Source organism: Dama dama, chromosome 29 (assembly GCF_033118175.1).
Source record: "Dama dama isolate Ldn47 chromosome 29, ASM3311817v1, whole genome shotgun sequence".
In the NCBI taxonomy this organism is placed as follows: domain Eukaryota; kingdom Metazoa; phylum Chordata; class Mammalia; order Artiodactyla; family Cervidae; genus Dama; species Dama dama.
Genome location: NC_083709.1, coordinates 42,452,196 through 42,465,179, shown reverse-complemented (window position 1 = coordinate 42,465,179; position 12,984 = coordinate 42,452,196). Strand labels below are relative to the sequence as shown.

The window sequence follows — 12,984 nt, the reverse complement described above, 5'->3', positions numbered from 1 at the left end:
GTTGGAGAAGACTCTTGAGTCCCTTGGACTGCAAGAAGATCAAATCAGTCAATCCTAAAGGAAATCCATCCTGAATATTCATTGGAAGGACTGATGCTAAAGCTGAAGCTCCAATACTCTGGCCACCTGATGTGAACTGCTGACTCAATGGAAAAGATCCTGATTCAGGGAAACATTGATGGCAGGAAAAGAAGGGGGCAACAGAGAAAGAGATGGTTGGATAGTATCACCGACTCAATGGACGTGAGTTTGAGCAAACTCTGGGAGATAGCGAAGGACAGGGAAGCCTGGCATGCTGCAGTCCATAGGGTTGTAAATTATCAGATATGACTTAATGACCGAACAACAACAATAACAACAACAACAACAGTATTCAAGTTTGAAGAAAAGTTTTGAAAGTTTTATTATATGGAGTTTTAAACTTCTGAAAAGTTGGTGTAATGCTGGCTACCAAAATATGCATATTTCATAAATATATAAATAAGAACCCAACACAACAAAGCCAACTTTGTGCTTATCACAGATCAAACTAACTAAAGGTATATATAATAAGTCTACAAGTGAATAATATTTAAAATAATGCACAAGAGCTTCTCAATTCCATCAAGACTAACCTTCCAAGAGAACTCTAAAAGCCTCATTTAATTGATTCTCTTTCCTTTTCCTTAGTATCCTAAATTTCATCAGTTCATAATCACTGTTTGAAAGGTATCTTTCCAACTTCAGTTTCTCAACTTATTTTCCTCATTCCCCCAAAACAAATCCTTCACCAAGGGCTAAAATCTCTAGCTTCTTCCTACCTATTTTTCCTCTCCATTTCCATTACTTTTCAGTTCAGAACTTTACTTCAGTTCAGAACTTTACTCAGTAAATCATCACTGACCACAGTCTGAATTTTCCCATCCCTTCTCCATAATTCTACTCAAACAACTCTTTAAACTTCCACGCTGATCATTTTGTTACACTGATAAAACATCAGTGCCCCTCCCCATCCACTGTTATCTAAGAATGATGTTAGAAAATTTTAAATGGAAACAGTGGAAAATGTCCTTCTGATCTTTAATTTGCCTTCTAGCTGCAGGACCACCATCTTACACACTCCTTCAGCCAAGTGTCTCTTGTCTGCATAGATGCTGAAATTAAGCAAATTACTCATATTTCCTGAGATGTTAGGTTGATTTCATACCTCTTTATTTTTGCTCATGGTGTCTGAAGTTTACTGAGAATGGCCTCTCCCCATTTCGTTTCCCATCAGATTAGCATTCCATAAGAACACACTCATTAGCCTTTCTTGTGAGGTCCATTCATAAATCTATCTAAGCCCCTCCTTTTGCTTTATTTTCAAGGGCATTGATTTACATATTCTTACATTTCCAAGTGTGCAGAGAAAATTATGTCTGTTTTTTGCTCTTTCTTCAGGGAAGATTTTGCCTATTTTAAAGCAGTCATGATGCAATTTACTCACGTGAAAGCCCATATACGAAGAGGCCTGTTTATCTTTCCTACTCCTTTACCTAATCTTATGTGTATAAGTTCAACAACACAGGCTCTCATGCCATTTGCTTTCTCTTCATTAATATACGAATATCTCTTTAAGATGCATGCTGGCAGTTACCATGCAGAAATGTCTGATGAATCTCGTTACAAAAGCTTTCTGGTTCTGCGATCTAGGTATGTAAACCAAACACCTACTTGCTGCAGTTACAGTTCAAGGGTCTCATTTACTTTAAAGTCAGTCCTAACCTCTACCCTCAATTCCAGATAGGCCTGTTCTTCCCATTTCAACTATGAAAATTACATTATTATTGTGATTCTTTCACCTAGGAAAGCATATGCTCTCATGTCATTTATCTAATAATATCATATATCTGTCTGTTGGATGTTACAACATTAAAAAAAAAAAATGCTTGTCACCTAATTGGGAGCATGTGATCATCAGATTTAAAAGCCTTATGGAGCATATAAAATTAATGAGAGGGAGTAGAGTTCAGAAGGAAAGCACCTAAAAATAGAATCTAATTGCGTGGCTATTTGGAAATAGATAAAAATGATAGGAGAAAACAAAACATTATGAGGAAAAATGGAATACTTTTATAATTACTTAAGGTGCAAAACTAAAATTTAGGCCCCAGGGTCCATGTTTAGGAAAAGACAGGCCATAGTAGAAATGAATTTACATCAAAGAGGGGCTTTAAAGTATATATTTAAATTCCTTTTTTAGAAAATTAAAAAAAAAATAATGGCAGATTAGACAAAATAAAATATGGATCATTTTAAGCTCACAATTGATAATAATGCTATATTTTAACCTAATACATATGTATTTGAGCTGCCAAGTCAATATAATAAATTAATTAAATTAAAAAAAACATTGTGTTCTTAACTCAAAAGACATCCATGATAGTTTAGAAAATGATGAACACAATTAATATGAATCTTCAAATCTCAGGAATGCATTTTAAATGTCAAGATAGGAAAGAGACATCCTAAAGACCTTAATTACATCATGTCGCCCACAAAAGTATGTTTGCAGTGATGCACTAGCACAGACACTTGTTCTATTCCAAATTTAATTGACTGTTTCTACACTTCTAATGTAGAGGTGGGATATAATAGTAAGGTAATAGTATAATATTAGTATAATAGTATAATAGTAATTAAACTGTTTTGAAATCTCATTAAATAGAAGACACGTTGCATGTTCATTTCAAATTACATAAATTTCCTTAATAAAAATCACCCTGTGCTCCAGCTATTGTGATTTTCAATTACTTACACAGTAAGTTAATAAAACATTTTTGTAAGGATCTCTTTGTATCTAGTTTTGAGTATATATATAAAAATATACATTTAAGTAAATTCCTTGTGAATCTCTCAGTCTCCCATATAAAGATAACAAAAACTTGTATTATCAAAATAATAATCCTAACCTCTATTGGATGGTGGATGTACGTCAAGGCAATCTTTAAACAAGAAAGTATGATGCAAATATATTAGATAACAGCATCTTGGCTATAGGAATTCAGTATATTCTTCAATTAATAACTAAAATTAATAATCAATTTTAAGACATTAAGTTAAATGATCAAACTTTGAGAGTAAAAGTCATTGGTTTTGTCTATTTTACACTTATTTATACTTCTCAAATATTTATTTAAAATATTTAGACCATTTGAGTTTAAATACTGAATGATTTAAGAAAAAGATATAGGGCATTCTTTCTCTATAGAAAAATACCCTTTTTTAATTAGAATATGCTGATTAGCACTATCTTTTATAACATATCCTTATTTAGATCCTTAGTAAATGCTAATAGAATCATACAATGCCTATGCTTAAAATTATTGTTTGAAACTTCTAGAGGTAAATAATTATTATTTCAAATAACACTTTCCCCCATGGCTGCTACTGGTGCAGAATGTTTTTTCTTTTTTTTCCTCTTCATGCAATTTATTAAGAATTTACATTTTGCTCTGCAGAAAAAGAACTTCACTATATGCTATTATAGCTTCTAGTTTTTTTTAATTTATTTCCATTTCTTTTTTTTTTCTTTGAATCTTGTAAATCTGGCTACAGGATAACTCTCACTAAGCATGGCACTGGTTCTTGCACATCTTTATTGCACCTTAACATTTGGAAACCATTTTTGAGTCTTTGAGTGAAATATAAACCCTATGCTTCTCTTCAAGTCCTGGACAGATAGTAGGGGTTTGCACAGAAAAAAAATCAAAGAGCAAATAGAAACTAGAAAGCTTTTATTTTTCAATTATATTGGGAGTGTAGAATGGGGAGTTTACAAGGGCAGTTTTGCTGTTTATTTCCTGCAGAAGAGACATTCCTCTTTCAAGGACCCAAGAAAGACAATGCAAGCTGGCACTATTTGAAGCTAATCTTCCAAAGTACAACGTATGGAAACTAAACGAGGTAAATGATTGTTCACTCAATTGTAGCCAGTGCTAATCATGCAAATGAACAGGATCCAGCAGGAAATCCATATCTTCCATAAAGTGCTGTCTTTACAACACAGCAAAACAGCATCTTAAGAGCCCTTTATACCACTCATACATCCTCAGTTTCTCAAAGCACTTTCACACTCATTATCAAATTGCTTCTTATCTCTGATTTTACAGAAAGAAAGTGAAGGACAGACAGATGAAGTGATTTGCCTATGGTCTTATGACTAATAATGGACAGAGCCAAATCTTCAATCCAAATTTGCTGTTGTTTTCTTTTGTTTTGTAATATCAAGTTGATCAGCATTGCATTATAACTCTATTATAAATCACTCCTTTATAGCATTCTAATATATTTACATTGTCTCTTCATTACAAAAATATCTGAAGATGTTTAAAGAAATGCTTAAAGTACACTAGGAAAGCAAATGGAAATCTACATAAACACAAACCACTAATATTCATATCACATGTTTTATGATCTTGTATAGATATTTAGTGAAGGTTTTATATTTTGGCTCTCACACAAGAGTCAAAGCATAGAGATGAAAAGATAAATTTTAAAATACACTCTACTAAAACAAATCAAGAGTTCAAAAGTGACAACTTTTTTTGGCTTAAGATCCATAAAGAGACAGTATATGATGGTTCATTTGTTCCTTTAAAATTACCTATATTTTGTTTCCTAAATATATATATACACACAAATGTACTACACAGAGAGAGTAAAATATTTCTAGACTCTCTGTCTGCTAAGATCTAGGCTTTCCAGGTGGTGCTAGTTGTAAAGAATCTGCTGCACAAGAGACGTGAGCTGAATCCCTGGGTCGGGAAGACCACCGGAGAAGGAAATGGCGAACCCACTCCAGTATTTTTGCGTGGGAAATCCCACAGACAGAGAAGCCCAGTAGGCTATGGTCCACGGGGTCACAAAGAGTCAGACACGGCTGAACTGCTATCTTTCTAGCACCAAATGAAATAGGCTTGAAAAGTCACACAGTATCACTGTGATCACCCCAGGCTCCTGAGAAGAAAAACACTTGGTGTAAACTGTTCTTTTAGGACTTATCTGAAGATGATAACATGTCAAAAGAACAAATATGATTCTTTTGTGAAAAGACAGAGCTATGGCTAAAATGCTGAATTAATTCTCTTTTTCTCTCTCTGTCTTTATACCTTTCTCCATATACATATTCCTGTATATGAATATATACAGGAATGTATATATGAATGCATATATACACAAATATAAATTACATACATAACTTGTTCTCTATGTCCTCACTTATATCAAAAATTAACAGAAAAAAGTGTGCTCTCCTCCCTCTCTTCACTGCCAAGGACCTTCATTCAAAATTCTTATCACACTTTGCACCACAAAGTATGAGATAAGAATTACTACAGGAATTAATATGCAGAATTTCTGAAAAAGACAAAATCACTGGGAATTAATTTCAACACATTTTGTCCTGTATGCATCAAGAATGAGTGGACTCTTCTGTAATCTCCTCCACTGCCTGAAATAAGTCTATTCAATTTAAAAAAATAATTAAATAATTTAAAAATGCTATTTCTCATCTTATCTCTAGTGTTTCCTAATTCATTTGGCTACATCTCTGTCAAAAATACTTACACAGAGGTTTTCTGTCCATGAGCTTGTCAAACATTCAAGAATGCCAAGTAGGAATGGAAAATATGCCTGAGGCTTGGTCCAAGAAAATCTTGAATATAAAGTTTAAGAACCAATATATTCAGGGAACTAAACATGTACTAAATGTGGGTGCAAGGTGTCCACTTATATGTGCCAACTTGTCAGTTAAGTTCTAGTGTGTGGGCTTGACCTAACTGGGTAGTCATTTTGGAAGCATTTTCCTAACTGCTGAGATAAGTTGTACAATAACCACGACTTTCCAGAGCTACTGACCTAAATTTATGACATCCTGAGTCTCCCTGAGCCTGATAAATTCCCAAGACCTACCATCCCTATATACTTGCTTTCCTTAATCATCATTGACCCTTATAAGATATTCTGATATTTGAAATACATTTTGAAATCCATATTTGAATCTTAGATAGCCAGATCATTTTTAGAGGGAGGGTTTTTTTTCCTTTTTTTTTTTTTTAATATAAGTTCTTTAAATAAACAAAACAAAACAGAATATGAACTCAAATGATTTGAAAACTTATGGTCAGAGAAAAAAACCTATACTTGGATATGTATAGCACCTTTATTCATAACTGACAAAACTTGGGAAGTGACCAAGATGCCCCTCAGTAGATAAATGGATAAATAAAACATTCAGACAATGGAATAATATTTAGTGCTAAAAAGAAATGTAATATCAAGTCATGAAAGAACATGGAGGAACTGTAAATGCATATTATTAATAGGACAGAAGACAATCTGGAAGGCTACATATTGTATGAGTCCAACTATATGACTGACCAGAAAAAGTAAAACTATATAAATGGTTTAAAAAAAAACTCTGTGGGTGCCAGGAGCTAGAATGAAGGGGAAAATGAATAAGTAGAGCAAAGAGGACTTTTAGGGCAATAAAACTACTCTGTATGATACTATACTGGCGAACACTTGTCTTTTTACATTTGTCCAAATCCACAGGCGTTACAACGTGATAAATGTGAATCCTCAGGTAAACTATGGGCTCTGTGTGATAAGGATGTGTCAGTGCAGGTTGCTCAGTTGCCACAAGTGTACCATTCTGGTGAGGAATTTTGCTAATGAGGGACGCTCTGCATACGTTGCAGCAGGAAGGGTATAGGAAGTCTCTATAGTTCTTCAATTTTGCTGAAAAACTAAAGCTACTTAAAAAAAAAAAAAAAAAGACTGTCTAAAAAGAAATAAAAAGAAAATGTCACTCTGAAAACAAAACAGAACAAAAACTGATTTGAGACAAAAAATCAGCAATGCATCAGATACAAATTTTTCACATAAATTAGACTGAACAAATAAATATATTCAAAGTATTCCAAATTGATAGTTCTCCTTTTGAATTTCCAGGTACTATTTAAGGTGTTGCCAATTAAATTTGATCAGCACTAATGTAGTATTTTCAGTCTGATTTTCAGATCATGTAGCACAAAATCAGCATGAAACTTCTAATCCAAAAATTAACACAGCTGGATAGCAGAAGTTACATCAAGGATACTAGCTGATGTGTGAATAATGTTTGATTATTCAGGGTTTGAAATTTTCCTTTAAGTTTTGAGAGTTATTTCAATGAATGTTGTAAATATTTGCATGCCTGTGTTTATGTCTACTTTTTTCTACCTATTATTGAGCATGTCTACAATGCTGCAGAGGATGAGAAGGTTAGATGGGATCACCAACTCAATGGACATAAATTTGGGTAAACTCCTGGAGTTGGTGATGGACAGGGAGGCCTGGCATGCTGCAGTTCATGGGATCACAAAGAGTCAGACATGACTGAGCAACTGAACTTAACTGAACAATACTGCAGACAGTGATTGCAGCCACAAAACTAAAAGATGCATTTTCCTTAGTAGAAAAGTTATGACAGACCTACACAGCATATTAAAAAGTAGAGGAGTGCTTGCTTCGGCAGCACCTATACTAAAACTGGGACAATACAGAGAAGATTAGCATGGCCCCTGCGCAAGGATGACATGCAAATTCATGAAGCGTTCCATATTTTTCAAAGAACAATTTCCCCAGAACTTGACAGATGCTCAGATTCAGAATGTCTAACTCTTAAAGGACAAAAGCTTTACTAAAGAAAATAGTAAATGAGAAAAAAAAAAAGTAGAGGAATCACTTTGATGACAAAGGTACATATAGTCAAAGCTATGGTTTTTCCAGTAGTCATGTATGGATGTGACAGATTGACCATAAAGCAGGCTGAGTGCCAAAGAATTGATGCTTTAAACTGCAGTGCTGGAAAAGACTCTTGAGAGTTCCTTGGACAGCAAAGAGATCAAAACAGTCAATCCTAAAGGAAATCAGCCCTGAATATTCATTGGAAGGACTGATGCTGAAGCTGAAAGCTCCCCTACTATGGCCACCTGATAGTAGGGGCTACCTGGTCGGCAAAGATCCGACCACTGGAAAAGACCCTGATTCTGGGAAAGAGTGAGGACAGGAAGGGAAAAGGGCAACAGAGGATGAGATTGTTGGATGGCATCACTGACTTGATGGACATGAGTTTGAGCCAACTCTGGGAAATAGTGAATGACAGGGAAGCCTGGTGTGTTGAAGTCCATGAGGTCACAAAGAGTTGGACACACATTGTACTAAACAACCAAAACAATGCAAGATATTGTGCTGAGTAGTAGTTATATTATTTTTTTTAAGTGGCATGATTTCTATCCTAAAAAAATTTCCATCTATTAAACAGATTATTCCATTTTTATTTAACAGGTAAACAAATACATGTTATATCATAAATGTTGCTGCTGCTGCTAAGTTGCTTCAGTCGTGTCCGACTCTGTGCAACCCCATAGATGGCAGCCCACCAGGCTCCCCCATCCCTGGAATTCTCCAGGCAAGAACACTGGAGTGGGTTGCTATTTCCTTTTCCAATGCATGAAAGTGAAAAGTGAAAGTAAAGTCGCTCAGTTGTGTCTGACTCTTTGCGACCCCATGGATTGCAGCCTACCAGGCTCCACAGTCCATGGTATTTTCCAGGCAAGAGTACTGGAGTGGGGTGCCATCACCTTCTCCGATATCATAAGTGTATTAAAGACAAAAACCAATGTTGAGAAAAATATTATTTATTAAAATTGGCATGTTTATTTATTGCTAGGTAAATTAAAAGACACTTATTCCTTGGAAGGAAAGTTATGACCAACCTAGATAGCATATTAAAAAGCAGAGACATTACTTTGCCAACAAAGGTCCGTCTAGTCAAGGCTACGGTTTTTCCAGTGGTCATGTATGGATGTGAGAGTTGGACTATAAAGAAAGCTGAGCACCAAAGAATTGATGCTTTTGAACTGTGGTGTTAGAGAAGACTCTTGAGAGTCCCTTGGACTGCAAGGAGATCCAACCAGTCCATCCTGAAGGAGATCAGTCTTGGGTGTTCATTGGAAGAAATGATGTTGAAGCTGAAACTCCAATACTTTGGCCACCTGATGCAAAGAGCTGACTCATTTAAAATGATCCTGATGCTGGGAAAGATTGAGGGCAGGAGCAGAAGGGAACAACAGAGGATGAGATGGTTGGACGGCATCACCAAATCAACGGACATGGGTTTGGGTGAACTCCGGGAGTTAGTGATGAACAGGGAGGCCTGGTGTGCTGCGGTTCATGGGGATGCAAGGAGTCGGACACGACTGAGAGACTGAACTGAACTGAAGATTCAGCAAAGATTTCATTCTTTAAATCATATTTTTCTTTCTTAATGGTTCATTTATAATTCATTATCAATTACCAAATGCCTATATTTAGGTAGACAGTATGCTAGGCATCAAGGAAATGATGGGGACTCAGAGTTAGACACCAATCCCAAGGAGTTTATTAGTCTTTGGACCCTCAGTCAATGTCTTTTCTGGGTTTTCTATCAACTAGTTGATTTTATATTCCAATAAGACAACAGTTCTTACTTGATTTTCTTTGCTTATCCATTATTATTTTTATTTATTTACTAATTTCTCTTCTAGCAGTATACATGAATATTTCCTAAGATCTAAACCCTCACAGCTTAGCAGAACATTTGGCATATTAGGGGAGACAAAATAAATAATTTTGTAATCTTTATCCCATAAAGTTTATTTATTCAGATTCTTCTTACAATAGAGAACATAGATTGTTATTGTGTATAGAAAGGTTTTATTTATCCTCTAAGTGTCTGATGGATAGCTGTCAACTACTTTATGGCCACAATCCTCCTAACTAAGCTAAAAGAGATGGTATAAGAGAGGCCACAGTTAACATGTGAGAATAATGACACCAGTGAGACTCATTTCTCTGTATCCATGACTTTTGTAGCCTCTTTCATCATAGACTCTGACTTGACTAAATGACTGGGTTCCTAATGGAACATTAAAAAAAATGTGACACAAGCACAGGTTTGAAAAGTGTTTACCCAATGAAGCTCATCCTTTCTTGCTGCTGGGAACTCCTTGAAATCCAACTCTTAACTCTCAACTCATAGCATGTTTTAAGCCATTTCTTTTATTCACAGCAATGGACAACTGATACAGAGGCTTTGGCCCACACTCTGCGTGTTTTGTCACAATCATATGTTCGAATGTGTCCCTCGGGGAGGAATTTTTATGACCCAGTTAGTGAGAAACAGTGTGCCTCAAGCATCAAACTACCCTCTAAGTCTAGGGCAAATGGTGTTTTGGTTATGGTGAGTTATCAACAAATAAGCAAAACCCCTAAATCTAGATTACTTTTATTAGATTATAATTTATTCACGGAAAAAGCATGAAAAAGTCATCAACAGAGAACTGCTTGCATTGCAGTCAGACTGAAATATTTATTCACAATGCACATATTTAAGGGTAAAGAATAGAATGAGAAACTCTCTGAATTCAGTACTTTCACTGTCTAGTTAGGCAGAAACTATTATCAGAGGCAAAGCCAAATATGAGACAATTTTATGAAAATCATAAACTGAGTTTGAAAAAGAAGAATAAAATAACAAAAAAGCAAACCAAAAGGAAAATAAGAAAGCCTTGACTCTCAGGAAAATTTTTCCCACAATTATTTTTTCTTCTCTCCTATGTTTCCTCTCCTCTTTATATTCTCTTGCATTTTCTCTGTGACGGTACTGAATTGACGAAGAGACCAGGTGAAGAAAGTGGTGGTGGATATCTAACACTTTTTTTTTGTTTACAGATAGTGTTGCTTGCTTGTTATTTATAAGAGCCAGGACACTGAAAAAAACCTAAATGCACATCAACAGAGGAATGGATAAAGAAGATGTGATACATATATATTAATATAAGCAATATTACTCAGCCATTAAAAAGGGACAAAACTGGGTCATTAGTAGAGATATGGGTGGAACTAGATAGTGTCATACAGAATGAGATATGTTAGAAACAGGAAAACAAATATCATATATTAACACATATATGTGGAATCTGAAAAAAATATATATATATATCAGTTCAGTTCAGTCTCTTAGTCATGTCTGACTCTTTGCGATCCCATGAATCGCAGCACACCAGGCATCCCTGTCCATCACCATCTCCCAGAGCTTACTCAAACTCATGTCCATTGAGTCGGTGATGCCATCCAGCCATCTCATCCTCTGTCGTCCCCTTCTCCTCCTGCCCTCAATCCCTCCCAGCATCAGGGTCTTTTCCAATGAGTCAACTCTTCGCATGAGGTGGCCAAAGTATTGGAGTTTCAGCTTCCGCCTCAGTCCTTCCAACGAACACCCAGGACTGATCTCCTTCAGGATGGACTGGTTGGATCTCCTTGCAGTCCAAGGGACTCTCAAGAGTCTTCTCCAACACCACAGTTCAAAAGCATCAATTCTTTGGCACTCAGCTTTTTTTTATAGTCCAACTCTCACATCCATACATGAACACTGGAAAAACCGTAGCCTTGACTAGACAGACCTTTGTTGGCAAAATATACAGATGATCTTATTTACAAAGCAGAAAGAGACACAGACATAGAGAACAAGCATATGGATATCAAGGGGAAGTGGGGTTGCAAAGAACTGGGAGATTGTGATTGATATATGTACACGACTGAGCCTATGTAGGTAACTAATGAGAACCTACTGTATACCACAGGGAACTTTACTCAGTGCTCTGTGGTGACCTAGTTCAGTTCAGTTGCTCAGTCATGTCCGACTCTAAGACCCCACGGACTGCAGCATGGCATTTGGGTGGTGACCTAAAAGGGAAGGAAACCCCCAAAAGAGGGGACATAGGTATACATATAGACAATTCCCTTTGCTCTGCAGTTGAAACTAACACATTGTAAAGGAACTATACTCCAATAAACGAACAAACAAATAAAAACTAACACATCATAAAGCCACTATACCCTAATAATTTTTTTTAAATAGTGTTGCTTGGTACATGCATTTACACTGCACTATTTTTAATCTATCTTTATCTATATATTGAGTTGAAAAATTCCAAGTACTTAAATGTATGGATGTGCTTATTTAAATAGCTTCAGCATAAAGTCAGAAAAATTACAGAAGAGTTCCAAATATAAATTTTGGGTCTTCTAAGTTAAATTCCCAATTCAGTTTTTCACACAAATGGTAAAAAAAATCTACTGATTACTATTAATAATAATAAAAATAACTGCAACTTGGTGACATAATAATTTTTGTTTACTATAATGTTATTACTGAATATTCCTATATTTAATTTATGAATATAACTAATATTAAGTATATTACACAAGACAAGAACAAACAATTTTCTTAGTTTGTAGCATCAGGTGTTTCCTTAAATATTTAGTAAGTTTAAATGCTATTTCCCAAGACTACACAAGCTTTATTTTTGTTGTCAATTGAATTAGGTTTTAAAGTTACTGCTATGAATTTTTAAAGAGAACTTCTTTAAAATATCATGTTATAAAATACACAGTACTGCCCTATAAATCATGTCAGCATAAATATGAAGACTCCCAAGAAAGAAATATTTTAAGCAATAGCTGGAAACTTGCTGGTAATTCATGTGTAAAGATAAAGGGGATTGGAGCACTGAATAAAAATAAATTTATAAGAAAAAAAGCAGAAAAGGGGGAAGAAGAGATATACAGAAAGGCAGGGCAAGATAGCATTTAAATGAAAGTTCTCCATATTATTCACTTTAAAATCATTCCATTATTTTCCATGCATAAAGGTCCATATCTGGAACACGGGGTGAAAGGTCCTTCTTAATTTTACCCCTGAGCACCACAGTACAAGTACTGTGAGACCATCATGACCTCCCTTCTTCCTGTCCTATGCATTAGACAGTCTAGCCAACTTGTTTTCTTCAGGTTCTTCAGGTTGCTCTTCTTTTCAAATGAATTTTTTTTTTTTTTTTTCCTATACAGAATGCTTTTCTTCCTTTTGCCACGCAATAT

The 12,984-nt window shown here is 35.3% G+C and overlaps 1 non-coding gene across 1 annotated transcript; it reads left to right on the top strand.

Moving 5' to 3' along the window:
- The first annotated feature begins 7,521 nt into the window (after positions 1 to 7,521).
- LOC133049046 (U6 spliceosomal RNA) lies at positions 7,522 to 7,628 on the top strand. The gene has a single exon (XR_009691204.1). It is a non-coding gene; the product is annotated as a U6 spliceosomal RNA (small nuclear RNA).
- The last annotated feature ends 5,356 nt before the right edge of the window (positions 7,629 to 12,984 follow it).